The sequence below is a fragment of the Tamandua tetradactyla genome, chromosome 7 (assembly GCF_023851605.1).
Source record: "Tamandua tetradactyla isolate mTamTet1 chromosome 7, mTamTet1.pri, whole genome shotgun sequence".
Classification (NCBI taxonomy): Eukaryota; Metazoa; Chordata; class Mammalia; order Pilosa; family Myrmecophagidae; genus Tamandua; species Tamandua tetradactyla.
Window position 1 is genome coordinate 8,278,681 of NC_135333.1, and position 13,275 is coordinate 8,291,955.

A 13,275-nucleotide genomic window follows, 5' to 3' on the forward strand; every position below is an offset into this window, starting at 1 on the left:
GTAATCCAGTAACCCTGATCTTTGACAATGATTGTATAGCAATATCGTTTTCATCTTGTGACCATGTGATTGATTGTCTGTCAAGGAATAGATAAAAATAACTATGGTACCTTCATATTATAAACTACTATGAAGCTTTAAAAGGAATGAAGTAGATTTTATGGACTAGTATGGAACACTTGATGTTGTATTTGTCAGTGATGAAAATTTTGCAGGGTATGTATAGTATGAGCTGATATTTGCTTATAAATAGAAAATTTATATGTGCATATATCCATATATTTTTATGCAATGATTGTACAGTTTTGTTAAATGCACGGGAAGCTTTAATGATGTTACCTTCTAGAGAAGGAGGGTGGAGTAGGATTTTATTTCTTTTAATGTCCACATAAGTACTTTTTGAAAAAAAATTTGAATGCCAGCAATTTTTCTTTAAAATTTCATTAATATCTGATATAAAATTAATTTTTAAGTTTTTAAAAAGGAACCATTCATTCAGTCACTACACTCCATATGAGAGCAATAGAGCTAAGTAGCTCTACGAATTCTACTTTTTTTTTTTGAGAAAAGGTAGTGGACAAAAGCTAAAATAAATGTGTGTGAACTTAAATAGAAATCTGATGACGATTTGAAAAGGGTCAGTGTAAGGAAGTATTCATGAAACAGCCTATTTTAGTTGGGGTTCCTGCAGAAGTAGACCTGGAACAAAGATTCAAGGGTAAGGGGTTTATTTGAATCTTGGGTGGGGTCATGAGGCAGGCAGGGAAGGAGCCAGTAGTGGGTGTGTTATCAAGCAAGTTGCCACTGTGGGCAACCCTTTTTAGTGGAGAATTGTGAGAAACTGTGTAGAACATGTGCCTTAGAGTTATTACACATGAGGGACAAGGCAGTGAGTCATTGGCTGGTGCTGCTCTGAGAGAAAGTCATTCCATGGAAAAACCAGCTGCCACTGTCTAAACCAAATCTTCAGGCTAAAACAAAATGCAGGCATGGGCAGCTGGAAGTCAGGTGATGTGCACTGAGTAAGAAGGACAAGGGTTTGGGCAGGGCACTGACAGTGTATGTAACACAGCCGATTACTTTTTATCTCATTTATATGATAGGAAGTCTCAGAGTAGCTGTGTGTTTACATGCATGCAGATTCTGCATCATATAAAGCTGAGCAGCATCACTGGTGCGTAAAGCTGTATTAGAATATGTAATCAGTTTGTGAGAATGACCACTCTGAAATCCTTTGAGGAAGGAATCAAAGATGAATTAGATACTGTCCCAAGTTTCATGTATGACCATCTCAGGGCCAAAGTTGACTGAGAAGATTTATAGGAGCAAATACAGTTGAGAGTGGTCTTCTCTGTGTTTAAGCAGATTAAAGAGCTTTGACTGTTCTTGATATGCCAAAAAATGCTCATCTACAGTACAATGTTTATTAACTGGAAATATGATATTTTAAACCTTCTAAAGTTTCCAGCTGATACCAACAATTCAAGCAACACTAATGGTAACAGAAAAACAGGCAGTTTTTCAGGTAAGGGTCTTGGAAACAGCAGCTTTAGCTTTTGATTCAAGATTAATTTTGTGGAAAGTCAGCCATTGGTATACCAAGAGGTTATGTACATGAACTTTATGAGAAAAACTAAATTAGGATCATGATGACTTTGGAAACTTTAAAAGAAGTGTTTTGTGATAGCTGTTGGGGTCAGAACCTGTTTGGCCCTAATACCCCACACCATAATTATCTATCTGTATCTGTTACTTCATCTCTAGGACATTACAAATGATTGAAATTTTTAATGATGATCCTGGGTCAGATATGTAAATTATGCTCAATGTTAACAGATCCTTTAAGAGGGCAGGGAAACATACAGCACATTTTTCAAATATATTTAGTCTAAATATAAAGTATTAAAGTATTTATAATACCTTATAAATAAGGTATTGTATTTAATTAAATATTTTCTAATTTTATTAGATTTTTCATTTTATTGCATTTTAGTAATGCAATTAAAATTTCATTACTTTAATAGTTTTTCTAAGTCATTTGTGAAAAATTACTCACTTTTGAACGCTAGAAAAGTCAATGTATAATATTACTCCTCCTTCCTTTCTCAGCAAAACGTTAAGTTGTAGCTGGAAGGAGAAATAGGACAGAGAATGGAAAATCTGAATTTGGAGGGCATCCTGTGTTTTTACATACATTACCAGAAATATAAAAAGTGAAAAAAAAGTCACCCAAAATAAAGTACAAATGAAACTGAACATCCTTTATTTGCAGAATAAAACAAGATCAAAGTTATGGGTTATATGAAATCGTGTTCCTTTTCAGAATGCTTTTCCAAAAACCTGTATATGGGATGGGTGACTAATCACATTTCTAGAAAATGCCTCTTGAAATGAAAAAAACCTTCAGCTATCCCACATTGAAAAAACAGTTGCTTTCGTGCTTTGTGGTAGATATATAGCTGATTGATTTTATAATCATTTTTTCCCATAGTTCCTCCTTTAACAATATCATTCATTTCTCGTGAGAGGTGTTAAAGTTTGAAGGAAACCGGAAGTAATCGGACCAAGAGCATCTTGGACTTTTGTAGACAGATGCAGGTCTAGCTGGGCTGCTGCTGGTTGGCAGCTCTCTGGAATCTGCCTTGAATTGGAAAGGCCTTCGATCCCTTTAATAGGCTTTGGCAATTAATAAAAATTTCAAATTCACAAGTAGGTGTTTGATTCCTTGTGTATTTGTATCATGATTATTTTAAATTCTTGATCTGTCTGTTTGAATAACTCTGCATCAGCTGGTGTATGCTTTGATTGTTTTGCGATGGTGTGTTCATCAGGTGTCTGCACCTGTTGGCCAGTGAGTTTGTGTGGGAGCTTCTGAGATGGGTGCTATTAGGAAAGGGCCTAAAGCCAAGACTCAGTCTGTGTCAGCCCAGTTAGTTTAGGCAGAGGGGAGAGAATGATCCTCAGTTCTGAGAGCCCCATTATGCTAGGTGTCCTAGCCAGGGCTTTACCTCTGAACCTTAGAGAGAAGCCTGATTTGAGAGGCAGTCTCCCTAGGTTCTAATTCACCATCCTCCTAAGGGTTTGGATGAGGAGGCTATGGGAGGGAAGGCCTGAGGCAGGTGATGGGTTGGTACCTATTTTGTCAACTAGCCTGTCCTTAAAGGGCTTTGGTGCTCTCCTGACAGTACTCCTACTGGTACCACATGGCCTGGCCTGTTGGTGCTGATACTGCAGCAGAGGGAAAGCATTTGTCATGCAGCAGCATGGGAGAGAAGTTCAGCTATTAAGCTTGCCTCGAACCTTCCTCTCCACCTGCAGCTGCTCACTTTCCTCCAGCCTACCAATTCAGGTTAGTCTTGGGCCGTTCTGGGAATCTGTTTCCATCCTGCCTCCTTCAATTATTCAGGGTTGATTTGGAGGTGGATACAGAGACCTGGGCTAGTTCAACCTGTTTGCTAGAATGCAGCCCTTTGGGTGGTGGTTCTAGTTTGGTAGCTGCTGGAATGCAACACACCAGAGATGGATTGGCTTTCAATAAAAGGGGATTTATTTTGTAAGTTCTTCAGAGGAAAGGTAGCTAACTTTCCACTGAGGTTCTTTCTTACATGGGAAGGCACAGGGTGGTCTCTGCTGGCCTTCTCTCCAGGCCTCTGGGTTCCAACAACTTTCCCTGGGGTGATTTCTTTCTGCATCTCCAAAGGCCTGGGCTGAGCTGCAAGTGCTGAGATGAGGTATGCTGAGCTGCTTGGGCTGTGCTACGTTGAGTTCTCTCATTTAAGCACCAACCAATTAAGTCAAACATCCTTTATTGTAGCAGGCATGCCTCCTAGCCAACTTCAGATGTAATCAGCAACAGATGAGGCTCACGTACCATTGGCTCATGTCCACAGCAACAGAACTAAGTGCCTTCACCTAGCCAAGTTGACAACTGGATCTAACTGCCACAGGGGTGTTCCACAAAATCCTGGTCAGCTAGAGAATAAGAGAGGAAGACTTTTGCAAGTAAAACTACAGTAAGGGCTCACTTTGCTTATTTGAGAAAAACTACTTATTTGTGCAACAAAATCACACACACACACACACACAAATGATTTCTGCCTTCATCTTGGTTGTTTATAGTACTCTTTGGGAATTGAACTTTTGTTTCATTGTGATGGACACGACTGCTACACATACACGGCTGTTTATTGCCTGTGTCTGCTCTGAATGGGTTTTGCACATGCCATCACAGTTATTCATATTTTTAGTACCGTTGTTGGTTACATAATTCCACTGGGTCATGTACTTTCAGTCAGTGCTTAAATGTAAGTGTCCATAACCTACCTGAGGCTCACTGCCATGGCTTATGTCTCTGTCTGGAACTGCGTTCATGGGAGCTTCTCTTCATTGTGGATAACTTACCTCAGTCTTCTTAAACTGGCTTGCTTTTTTGGTTAATGAGGTCCTTTTCAACAGCAGGGGTCTATTTCTTTGGACATAGTTGTCAAAAGAAGGAAGTCAGTCCCCAGCCATCTGAATGTTCATCTTCATTATCCAGGCAGGGTATTCCACCAGTCTCAGCATCCTCCCTCAGGATCCAGGTGATGGAGTAAACCCACTCATCATGGGCATGCGTTCAGTTGCTTTGGTGCCCCACCGTGTGTGCCTGTTCTGGAGAATGGGAAACAGTGTTAGGTCTTAAGGCATAGTCAGCCTCAGAAGGATAAGGTCAACTGCAGGCAGCCCTCCCTATCACAGTTTTGGAAAGGGTTTTCTACTATTTTATCATCAATGACAGGGTTCATCTCTGCCACGACTGCCTCATTAGATTTGACAGCTCATTTTTGTTTAGAGCCATTCTCCTGTTTATACCTACTTTCTACTACATTAAGGAGAAGCATAGATTACAAGTTAAAAGCGTGGATTCTGGAACTGGACTGACCAGGTTCAAATCCCAGCCCTGTCTTTCCCTAGCTGCCTGACCCTGAACAAGCCACTTAACCTCTCTGTGCCTCAGAGTTTTACATGTAAGATGGGCATTGTAAATGTGTTAACCTCAGAGCGTTGTTGGTAAACATTATAGAAGTGTCCATTAAATAAGTAAGTAAATCACAGTCAGCACCCAGGACAGTTCTTTTTTTATAGTTAGCAGCTGTTAATGACTACAAGATTATTTTGTTTTAAAGTATTTTTCAGCATAGAAATATAGTTGGCATGTGTTTTTTTCTTCTCAAGTTAAAGTGATGTAAATTGCTTGTGAACTCAGATGAAAAATATGCCTTTAGCAGAAAGCTGGGGATAAGTAAAAGAACAATAAGAAATAGGAATACCAAACCTATCCATAGATGTGGGTGTTTAAATTTGCTCTACACACATGGTACAAAGTCCCTAAGCCAAGAACTTGTGTAAAACAAAATGAAATATATAAGATGTTCTAGTTTGCTAGCTGCCAGAATGCAATATACCAGAAACAGAATGGCTTTTAAAAGGGGGACTTTATAAGTTGCAGATTTACAGTTCTAAAGCCAAGAAAATGTCCAAATTAAAGCAAGGCTATAGAGATGTCCAATCCAAGATGTCTTCTTGGTTCAAGAAGACCAGTGACATGCAGGGTTTCTCTCTCTGCTGGAAAGGCACATGGTGAACATGGTGACATTTGCTAGCTTTTTCTCTAGGCCTCTTGTTTCATGAAGCTCCCCTGGGGGTGTATTCCTTCTTCATCTCCAAAGGTCTCTGGCTGCTTGAGTTCTCGTGGTTCTCGTGGCTCACTCCAAAATACTTTGTCTTTTAAAGAATTCTGCTAAACTTATCAAGACCCACCTGGAATGGGTCGAGTCACATCTCCCTCTAATCAAAGGTTAATACCCACAATTGGGTGTGTCACATCTCCATGGAGATAATCTAATCAAGTTTCCAATGTACAGTGCTGAATAGGGATTAAAAGGAAAAGCTGCCTCCACAAGATGGATCAGTATTAAAACATAGCTTTTCTAGGGTACATAGTCCTTTCAAACTGGGACATAGGAATATAATTATTAAAAATATGCTGGATCATATGCTGGAGTCTTTTGATCAACAAAGATCTAAAGCTAGAAGGGTCTTGCAGGAAATCTGAGCCTGATGCTGGGTGAATAAACACAGTTTGTGAAGTGTCTTGGGGCCAGTGTGAGCCCAAGTGTCCAGCCCTTCTGAAATAACTCTAGAATGTGTTCTGGTTATGAGTCCAGAAAGATATTAGACTAAAAATGAGGGACAAGAAGATGGTTTGTAAAGAAGTTAATAAGAAAAAGTTGCCTGATAAAACTGGGTAATACCCCTTATACAAATAAGATTTTTCCATGTTGACACTGCTGCGAATGGGGCATGGGGAATTTCAGATGGAAAAGCATAGTAATAGCGAACACTTTTATAGGCCTTACTACGTGCCAGACACTGTTCTAAAACCTTTAAATATATTAACCAATCCTCAAGATAACATTGTGAGGTTAATACTATTAGCATTCCAGGTTAACAGGTAGGAAACTGAGGCACAACAAAGTTACTTTTCTAAGGTCACACAGCTTGTAAACTGAAGAGGCAGGATTTCAACCGTGCAATGTGGCTCTGTGTCATACTCTCATCACCACAGTATATTGCCTTCTAGTTGTGAGGATATGAACGACTGCGTGTGCACTATTTGTGTTCTTCAAGATGTGATGAGGGGGTATAATCACTCTTTCATATAAGTAGGTCAGCTCAAGTGACGGGTTCATAGAATCATAGGTTTTATTCATAAGAGGTGAGTTTTGGAGGAGTTCTAATCCAGCTGGTCTCTTTTACAGCATTACTTTGTTCCATCCCATCTCTCACATTTGCTCTCTTTTTGAGCTGTTGCATAATGCAGGTTTAGTCACGAATGCTCTAAAATTCTGAAGTTCACTATATAAAATAGTTTAGTATTGTCTGGTAGTATGATCTGATATTTTCAAATCTGAACAATTTGCTTAGCTTTCTGAAAGTATGTCCACTTTTAGATGCATTTTCAAGTTGTACTTTGTTCAATGCATATTGCTGTATTTATTTATTTTTTTTGCATGAACAGGCACTGGGAACATGTATTTTAGGACCACATATTCTGCATGTAATACTTTATCTAAAAATATGGTGTTAGTCAAAGTCGTGCATATCTTTTCCCATTCTCCTTATCCTACAACTGCCAGATATTAGAATTGCTGGAGCCTATAAAACTTTGTCTTTTTTGTTTATAGAGAATAAACCTGGCTTGTCCTCATACTGCCAGGGAACTTTTAAAATTGAGGTAAAGCTCAGGCAGATGCTATGATCATTTGACATGTCTGCCTAAAATTGTAGTTCTCAATAAATCATTACTGTTAGAGGTAAAGATCTTTTGCTGATTTAATTAACCTGTATTTATGCTGCTCTGGAGATTCCATGTTAAAGCTGTTCAAATGTATGGAAGTCTTTTAAAAGTTTATTTAAAGGACTTTAGAGTAATTAATTACATCTGCCAGTATTACTACAGATATGAATAGTTCACACAGAGACACATCATCATTAGCTTTTTAAACATGATCTATAACACATTTTAATGACTGTATTGTTTTCTATTGTGTGGCCAGAGAGATCACCAATGAATCTAAAGCACTGTACAGATACCATCACAAACGTTACTTTACTGGATACTCCCAACCACTCCAGGTTACTTAGTATCATTTTCAGTTTTACAGATGAGGAATCTGAGGCAGAGAAGCTCAGAGGTAACTTTCTCAGGGGCAAATGAAGTAATAGAACTAGGGTTGAACAAATGAAGTAACAGAGCAAGTGTATGTCTAAATTCCATGAGAACAAGGATTCTGTCAGTTTTTCTCTTTATTTTACTCATGACTGGGAACTAACGAGTGGGCTATTTTATGTGCTCAGCGATGGATAAATGAAACAAAACCCAACTCAGCCCATATCAAGAGAAGAATATTTTCGAGTATTTGTGATTTCTTCTCTCATGCTCAGTACCCCCTATAGGCTTTTGAGACATCACAATTTATACAGATAATTATTTGGATAGCATACATTTCTAACATTATCATTTGACTGTTGTATCCTGAACTGTCTTTAATTCACATTACTTGTTTGCTTTTTTCCTTAACTGTCCTTTATAAATCACAGCTCCCTAAATTGAAGACAGCAAGTCATCAGAGGCCTCATTAAGGCTGAATAGGACATTATAGTTACATCGCTCATTTTATTTCAGCTAATTTACCCAAGGACACATTCGACTCATATTCATCTTATATTCCAAGAAAACACCCGAGATCTGTCTTTTTTATTTTGTTAATGCTAAATAATCCACTATTACATACATGTGTAACAATGTGTCACATCTTCATCTTCCTAACTCCCATTTTGATTACTTTTTCTCTCCTTTTCCTACTTTTGTCACATTGAGTTATGTTTTAATCTTAACCTCTGTCACTTTTCCTGTCCTTCTCAACTTCATGTTAGCTCAAGATTGAATGACCTTACTTCTTCTTTAACCTCAAAACAATTACAAAAAAAATGTGAAGTATATAGAATTATGTGTTCCCAGTTTGGAGTGAGACTACTTCTAGTGGGATTATTTTTAAGCCTTTATGTATTTTAATATTAATATCAGCTTAATCCGTTTTCATTTCTTTATTTGGGTGAGATACGGAAACTCTATAGGGAAATAAATGTCTGCATATTTCATGAATTATCCCCTTCTTGTGTTAAGAAAGCAAAATTCACATTGCTTTTTAAAATTCTTTCCCTTCCCCTCCAATTGTTTTAAAATATTAAAAATTATATTTTGCAGTTTATTTCATACTGAAATGCAAATTCCTTAACTTCAAATTTTGAGCCATTTTTAAATAAAAAAAAATTATTCCTCTCTTCTTTGATGCTTCAATTTGCTTCAATTGTAAACTTTAAAAAAAAATGTTTTCATTATGCTACATTTGATTATTTGTTCAACACCAGCTGTTCTGGTTGGGCCTTCCTGGGTAGGGAGTAAAAAGTAAGCTCCCAGCCAGCTCAGCCCAGAGGAGTTTCTGCTGTTCCTAGATCCTTAATGCAATTAAAACATAGGTGAGGAAAACCTACACCCAAGGAACAAAACTTCTTTGTCTATATTATGTAACATATCTCCTCTATCTTAAAAAAATCAAAAGTTTTAATATTTAAAAAGTATTCAGGTATCAAATATTTCACAGTAGTTATTCCATATACCTTTGCAATCATAAATAATTTTATAATTAAATAAATGAATCCAAGGTTTATTTGCTATAAACTGAAGATGAGTTTTAATAATCTGTTTGCCCATCCACTTACTCTTTTGTCAAACATGAAATGGAGCTTCTCTGGGCCAGATTTTATTAGATGTCTAAGATGCAAAATGGAGCCAGTTTCTGCTCCCAGGAAGCTCTTACTCAAATGGGGAAGTGAATTGAAAGTAAATATTATGTGATCACTACTAAAATTTAATTCATCCCAGGGTGTTGGTAAAGACTTACCAAATGAGTGACTTTCAGCAATTTTCCAGTCTCAGACGAGGGGAATGGATTTAAATCTAGGAATCGGATTGAAGGTGGGAACGGTCCTGCAAGCTCTAAGATGTCTTGTCTGCCATGCTGATCCCAGAACAGTGCTTTGTAGGTGCTTAATAAATATTCATGACTAATATTTAAAGAAAGGTACACATTAACCATACTTTGTAGGAGGAAGTGGGGATAATTCAGGCTTTAAAGAAAGGCTGAACCAGAAGTAAAGGGATTTACATTCCGTGCTAAAAAGAATGTACTTCATCTTGAAGGCTCAGGGAAGCCATTCAAAATTTTAAGCAGGAAGTGACATTGATAAAATGTGTGCTGTAGAAAAATAACTGCCCACAATTCTGGACAATGGATGGGAAGCAAAGCGAGACTAGAGGCAGGGAAGTAATTCATGAACATTTGAACTAAAAAAGTGGTAATGGAGAAAGGATAGGATAAATTTAGGATCTATATTAAGATGCAAAGTCAATGAAGTATAATGACTAGATATTGGGAAATTGGGAAAGTGGAAGTGAATTCAAGAATACTCTGAGGCTTTTAGCTTAAGAATATGAGTAGATGATACGGCACTGCAAAAGATTGGATATGCCAGTGAAGAAGCAATTTTAAGGTGTGTATGTTACGTGTACAAAAAAAGTAACATGTTCAGTTTGGAAAAGTTGAATGTGAGGTACTTGGAGACATCTTGGTTGAAATATCCAAAGACAATTAGGAAATAATATTTGAAATCAACCTAGAGTCTCAATATGTTTTGTTTATTCTTATTTAAGTTGATAGAATGCAAATAGGTTCATGTAACTTAGATGAAGTATAAAATTTTGCTCAGACGGGATCTTTCCATAGATCAGAAGTCAATTATATGTGGCAAAAGATTAAAAGTTGATAAATGTGGGTATCTGGGTAGAGGCTTTGTATTATTTTTGCAACTTTCCTAAGTTTGAAATCATTTCAAAATAAAAAGTTAAAATGTCAGTTATGATTATATACTGAATAGAAGGCAGGCAGTGGGTGTCATTGCCCAGTTGCTATCAGGAAAATAGGTTTAAGTTGCATGAATTGATTAATATTGAGAGTTACTGGAAGAAATAAGGTCAACATGGGCATCGCTTCTTATCATCTTGTGTTCTTTATAAAAAATATTTCTGAATGTAAAAGTTATGCATGCTATTTCATAAAATGTATGAAGTATTAAAAAAATATAAAGAGAAATATACTAGTACAGCATAACCAGAATTAACCTCTTTATTAACTTCTGTAGTTTTTAAAAAAAATATGTATTTCATGCAAATAACCATATTTTACATAGTCACAGTCATGATGTATAACCAATGTTATTGCTACTCTTGAAATTTTACATTATACTTCATTTTGGTTTTAAAACTTTCACTAAAATAATTTCTGATTTATTCATTTAAAAATCAAACAGCTTCAACTTATTATTACTATTAGTTTACCCTTTTTAGTCCATTCAAAATTCTTCCTTTCCTCTAATAATGGGATGATCTTCCAAGCTTTAAATATTTTGGGGGGGAATTTGGCAATAAGCATTATATACTATTTCCAGTTCTGGGTTTTATTCAGTGTATTAAGCATTTGGTGGTCAAATGATCTTTAGTCGAGTAGTGAGCCTTATCTTTTTTTTTCTTTTCTTTCTTTATTTATTTATTTTTCTTTTTTTTTTTGTTTGTTGTCTTTTCTGTTTATTTTTATTTTTTATATTTCTTTCTTATTTTGTTGTATTTTTGGGTTTTTTTTAAATTTTTTCTTTTGCCTTACTATCTTTTTAAGGCATTTTTTTCTCCGTTCATTTTTCACCTAAGGTTTCAATCCATATTTAAATATATATATAATATAATGTAGCAAGTGCTAATTCTTTTGAAAATAGGTCTTTTGGTATTTTCCTTTAAGAAATTTTTACTACAAAAAATAAAGAGTATTTGTAATTCATCCCAGAAGTTGAAAAGGAAAATAGCTTCCTCTGACTTTTTATTGTCAGTAGTATATAGAATTGGAGGCAGTTATTCCTTTTCAAGCAGATGTTTAATTATTCATTGGATCTGTCCTGGCACAATTGAAAAATATGTTTTGATGTTAAATTAGAAGGTCTGAAGGCCTTCTATTAGAGTAGGCTGACTATGGGAAAAGGCTGCCTCCTCCACAAATGGATCAGGATTAAAACATGCTTTTCTAGGGTACCTGATCCTTTCAAACCAGCACACAAACTAAGAAACAATTTATTTCCACAAATGCATTTTGTAGTATGTGCTTTTCATTTCCAAAATCCAGTGTTACTTACAATTTTTCTGATAGACCAGGTTTGTTTATGCTCTTAGCCTTCCTAAGTATTTACTTACTATGAAGATTTATTCCTGGTTATCTCCTACTTCTTGCTCTTTTCTCTTAAAGTTTACATTTGGTAGTAGGAGTTGGGAAATAGTTTTCATAAAGCCAAATAGTAAATATTTTAGAGTCCTTGGACAATGTGGTCTCTGTTGCAGCCATTCAACTTTGTACTTGTAGCACAAAAATAGCCACAGATGATGTGTAAACTTTATTTACAAAAATAGGCAGTATTCCAATGAAACTTTTTTACAATAATAAGCAGAAATGGTTGGCTGAACCCGGTTTTATAGCAATAAATAAGGTAGAGAAAACAAATAAAAATATAAGAATAACATGATTAATCTATTGCAGATGCTTTTCTCTATTTTAGTTTATTTCAGCTCAGAAGAATGAGTTTTGATTACTTAGTTAAATTTAGCTCAGAATGAATGGGTTTATTTCATTGCTATATTTTTAATAATAGCAAGAGAAGTATTCAATTTTAGTACTCTTATTTAAACATCTTCTTACCTAGTCCATACTGATTCTTAACTGTCGTCGAACTGTTGAAACACAATTCATCTTGAAACACACCAAAAATTAACAGCTTTTTGGGTATTCTTTTTAACCAAATATCCATTCAGATTTAAGTCATTAATGAAATTTGTTTTAACAGCCCTCAATATTATAATGGCTTAAGATCTGAGATTTAGATCAACTACAGATTACAGCAGGCATAGTGAATTCCTACTGTATTCCCAACAATTTGTAATCCTGAGCACTTTTCATTTCTTTTCCAAGACCATGAACTCCATTTAAGCTACAGAAAACCTTTCTACAGTTTTCTCACAGGTCTTTACCAATACCATGTAGCCGTCCCAGACAAAATGTCTAAAAATGACATCTTTGGAATATTGTGTCTCATTGCTCAGAATGGCCTGCAGTCTCATTATTGACGAGGCAAACTTGTTCTGAAAAAACTGAATTTACACGTTCTCATTTAGGTTTTCAAGTTTATGCCAAAAATCTGATAATGAAACTTATTTTTTATTTATTTTGTTTTAAACTTTAGGATAAGGAAATATATGTATACATATATATTTCATCTTTTCTGATACCTAATACTTAAAAACATCACTATTCTTAATCAGAGTTTATATATTTATATTTCTGCTCAATTATGTATTTTCTCTTGTTTTACGTACTGTTCCAGTTTGCTAGCTGCTGGAATGCAATATACCAGAAATGGAATGGCTTTTTAAAAAGGGGAATTTAATAAGTTGCTAGCTTACAGTTTTAAGGCTGAGAAAATGTCCCAATTAAAGCAAGGCTATACAAATGTCCAAATTAAGGCACGAACAAAAGGTTACCTTCAACCAAGAAAGGCCAATGAACTCTTCAGGGTTTC

The 13,275-nt window shown here is 35.9% G+C and overlaps 1 protein-coding gene across 2 annotated transcripts in view; it reads left to right on the forward strand.

Annotated features, from left to right (window-relative positions):
* RYR2 (ryanodine receptor 2) overlaps positions 1 to 13,275 on the forward strand; it is a 779,580-nt gene that overhangs the window by 433,467 nt on the left and 332,838 nt on the right. The window lies entirely within an intron of this gene.